General features: G+C 46.3%; 1 pseudogene; it reads left to right on the top strand.

The window, feature by feature from the left end:
• The first annotated feature begins 2,710 nt into the window (after positions 1 to 2,710).
• Positions 2,711 to 4,024, top strand: LOC109371440 (WD repeat domain phosphoinositide-interacting protein 2 pseudogene; annotated as a pseudogene).
• Positions 4,025 to 4,477: the final 453 nt, after the last annotated feature.

Genomic DNA, 4,477 nt, shown 5'->3' on the forward strand with positions numbered 1-4,477 from the left:
CCTCTCTTCTGGTAGATAATTAAGATTTCTGTTATATCCTTATTTCGAGTAATTTGAAAAATATATATGTGACTGCAACATTAAAATTTTTTTCTATGAATTATTTTCTTTATAAATGCACACTATTCATTTTAAATGATTCATTCATTTGTTCAAGAAATGTTTATAATTTACTATTTTGCTCAATGTGCAGATAGAAACACATGCTCAAAAAGGATTTCTCGGGCCGGCCAAGTGGCGCATTGCTTAACAGCTGGCTTGGGACACCAGCTCTGAGCAGCAGGGCCCCAGTTTGGATCCCACATGAGGGCCAGTGACACTGCTCTCTACAGCTAAGATGGTGAACAACAGCTCAACCTGGAGCTGGGCTGCCATGAGTTGCCGGTGACAGCGTAGGCTGCAGCCCCTGCTGCAGTGGGCTGCCGTTAGCTACTGTGTGTGGCCGGCAGCCAGCGTGAGTGGCCAGCAGCCAGTGTGAGCTGCCAATAGCCACCGTGAGTGGCCATCCAGAAGCCGGCGACTGATCTGCCTCGCCCGGGAAGAGTGCAATGATGGTGCCAACTTGGGCCAGTGAAGCAATGCCCTCCACAACTAGACTGAAGAACAAAAGGACAGCAACTTGTCTATTCCCCTTCCCCCGATTCCCCAGCACTGTTCCCATCCCCCCAATTCCCCAATAAAAATCTTTAAAAAAAAAAGGATTTCTCTATTCCCCATTGCAGTTCTTTAATAACCATTATCATTTAATAATACGTCATGAAACTTGCAATCAATGTGCTCTTAAATTTAAAAATCCCTGATATCCAGAAACCTGAAGATTAGATTTACTCTGTCTACAGGTTTCCCTTTGTTTTAGTCTGCTTGGGCTGCCATATCAAAATACCATAATCTGGGTGGCTTACACAACAGAAATTTATTTTCTTACAGTTTTTGAGGCTGGAAATCTAAGATCAATGTTCTGACATGTTAGGTTTCTGTTGAGGGCCACTTCCTGACTTGTGGAAGGCTGCCTTCTCACCATGTGCTCACTTGCCCTTTCCTTGATGCATGCACTGAAAGGGCAAGTGCAAGAGAATGTTCTAGTGTATCTTCTTATAAGGACACTAATCCTATCAGATCAGGGCTCCACCCTTACAACCTCATTTTACCTTAATTCCTTCCTTAGAAGCCCTGTCTCCAAATACAGCCACCTTGGGGATCAGGGCTTCAACATATGAATTTGGGAGGGGGAAGACACAAACATTCAGTCCCTAACATTGCACCCATACAGGACTGCTGTACCATGTTAGGCAGAATTATGGCTTTGCTATCATCTTCATTTGTAGATCAAGTATGGTTTAAGGAGATGCCTACAGGTGCCAAGTTGACAAGCGGGTGGACTTGTGCTGGTTAATTTTTTGTGTCAACTTGACTTAGGCTATAGGATGCCCAGATATTCGGGCCAATGTTATTCTGAGTGCTTCTGTGAGGGCGTTTTGGAATGAGTTTAACATTTAAATTGGTGGGCTGAGTAAAGCATATTGCTCTCCCCAGTATGGGTGGGCCTCAACTGATCAGCCTGAATAGAACAAAAGGCTGACCTCTGTCCTCCCCCCCCTCCTTGCAAATAAAAGGAAATTCCTCCTGCCTGGCTGTCTTAGAGCTGGGACATTGGGTTTTTTTCTGCCTTCAGACTCCAAATGAAATGTCAGCTCTTCCTTAGTCTCGCATCTGCCCACTTTCAAACTGGATTTTCTGACTGACATGTCAACTCTTCTGAGTCTCCAGCTTGCCAGCTGAAGATCATGGGACTTGTCAGCCTTCATAATCGCATGAGTTAATTCTTTATAATAAATCTCTTTATATATGTAATATGTATACACACCCTCTTGGTTCTAGTTCTCTGGAGAACCCTGACTAATACACACTTTCTTCAAGATGGTTTGTAAAACAGGTTTAAACAACCTCAAGCTTAAACTGAAACCTGCCCTATTTAACAAGAAGTTGTATTAGTAACTAAGACTGAAATAAAATCCACAGTTCTGGGATTGATAAAATTCTGGATGCATAAATATTCAGCTCTGAAGTAGAACCATGGTAGATTTTTCAGAATTTGACAGAGCTCTATTCAAGTTCAAGTCTTCCACTTCACTTTACCCATAGCAGGACCCTCAAATTATTTCAAAATGAAGTGTCATAACCAGATGCAACCTCATCAGTATTATAAGTTAAACCTCACCTTTGGGGGTGTTCAAAGAAACACATTGACTAAGCCTTGGCCTTTGCTTACTTCAGGCACAAACCCTAAGAATTTATCCCCTTTCCCTTATCTTAGTGTAAGACCAAAGGTTAAAAAAAAATTGTACATACATGGAGAAAGAGAGAAAACAAGATAACAATAACAACATTAAATATTAATTTGAAGCATCTTTTTTCATTTCCACATCGAAAAAAAAATGAACATTAAATTTGTCCTATATTTTAGCCTCAAGGCACCAAACCACCTTTAGCAAAGACAAGGAACAACTTTTTAAAACCAAGGGAGGAGAAAAAGCCCAGGATCCCAAGCATAAACAAGAACGGACACCGGATGAGGCGACGGTTGATCCCCGGACAGCGAGGTGAAGCCACCCAAGCGGTGAGCAGGGTGTGGCACAGACCCTGAGGGCACCGGACCCTCCTCCTGCGTGGGAACCCCGGACCAGGCCCTCCCATCCGCTGCGCTCCCACCATGAACCTGCTGAGTCAGAGCGGTGAGGCCAGCACCAGCCAGCTGCTCTTCACCAACTTCATCCAGGACCTCACGTCCCTAGCTGTCGGTAGTAATTCCAGTTATAAATTTTTCTCCCTTTCTTCTGTGGGTAAGCTGGAACAGATCTATGAATGCATTGATACCGAAGACGTGTGCATCTTAGAAAGATTGTTCTCAAGCAGCCCAGTGGCCATCGTCAGCCTCGACGCTCCTAGGACGCTAAAAATTGGCCACTTTAAGAAAGGAACTGAGATCTGCCAACTACAGCTACTCCAACATGATACTGGCTGTGAAGTTGAACAGGCAGAGGCTCCCAGTGTGCCTGGAGGAGCCTCTCTACATTCACCACATCCGGGACATGATGGTTTTGCAATGATCAGAGAGACACCCCCACCCCCACCCTGCCAACCCTGCAGGCCTGTGTGCGCTGTCCATCAACAACTGCTACCTGACGTACCCAGGCAGCGCTACCATCAGGGAGGGTGCAGGTCTTCGACACCATTAACTTGAGAGCTGCCAACATGATCCTGGCTCACCACAGTCCTGTAGCCACGCTGGCTTTCAACGCCAGTGGAGCCAAGCTTGCCACTGCTTCCGAGAAGGGGACTGCAATCAGGGTTATTTTCCATTCCAGAGGGACAGAAACTCTCTGAGACCCGCTGAGGAGTTAAGAGGTCTGTGAGCATCTGCTCCTTGGCCTTCAGATGGATGCTATGTTCCTCTCCGCCTCCAGCAACACTGAGACTGTGCACATCTTCAAAGGTGAGGCTGTGAAAGAAAAACCTCGGAGGAGCCCACCACCTGGACTGGGTACGTTGGGAAGGTGCTCATGACTCCCACCAGCTACTTGCCTTTCCGAGTGACAGAATGTTCAGCCAGGGCAGAGACTTTGCCACCGTCTGCCTGCCTTTCTGTGGCCACAAAAACATCTGTTCCCTAGCCACAATTCAAACAATCCCCCGATTGCTGGTGGGCACTTCCGACGGGTATTTGTACATGTACAATCTGGACCCCCAGGAGGGGAGCAAGTGCACCCTGATGAAGCAGCACAAGTTGGATGGCAGCATGGAGACAACCAATGAAATCTTAGACCCTGCCTCTGAGGACTGCCCCTTAGTGACACAGACCTACAGAACAGCTGTAGCCAAAGGTACTCACGTGCCTGTGTCTCTGACAAGACTTGCCAACACAGATGAGCTGGGTGCAGCGGGTGGCAATTGTCTGGAAGATGAAGCCAGCACCCTGCAACTGGAGGACAGCGAGCATCCTCCCATGTTTCTCAGGAGGGACTGAATTTGACCTATGAACCTTGCCCCCAAAGCTGAGAACACTGGCTTGACAGAGGACGTTGTGTTATGCTGCATGAACTTTGACCTGAGTTGGGGAAGAGGATGGCAGAGATTTAAAAAGAAAGAAAATAAGATTGTAGCTGTAGTCTCATTCTTTCCTATGGGTTTCCACTTCAGTGGCTTTTAATCCTGCTTATGAATTTTAGCTTTTTGTTTGTTTTCTCTTTTGGCCAAAATTAAGTGTTTGGTGAAGCCCTTGAAACCTCCTTGCTTTGCATGCATTAATATGCCAAGTCAGCATAGGTTGGGCTAGCAGCCACTTCCTAACACACTGAGATCACCTGGTTTTTAAAATCTGTATATAATGAGCGCACGTCATGCAGAGCTGGTTGGCTTGTAGAGGCTGGTTCTGCTCAGACAGGAGGTTGTGGAGGGTGGGGGCCAGGGCTGGGGTGAG

The sequence above is a fragment of the Hipposideros armiger genome, unplaced genomic scaffold, assembly GCF_001890085.2.
Source record: "Hipposideros armiger isolate ML-2016 unplaced genomic scaffold, ASM189008v1 scaffold_570, whole genome shotgun sequence".
Taxonomy (NCBI): domain Eukaryota; kingdom Metazoa; phylum Chordata; class Mammalia; order Chiroptera; family Hipposideridae; genus Hipposideros; species Hipposideros armiger.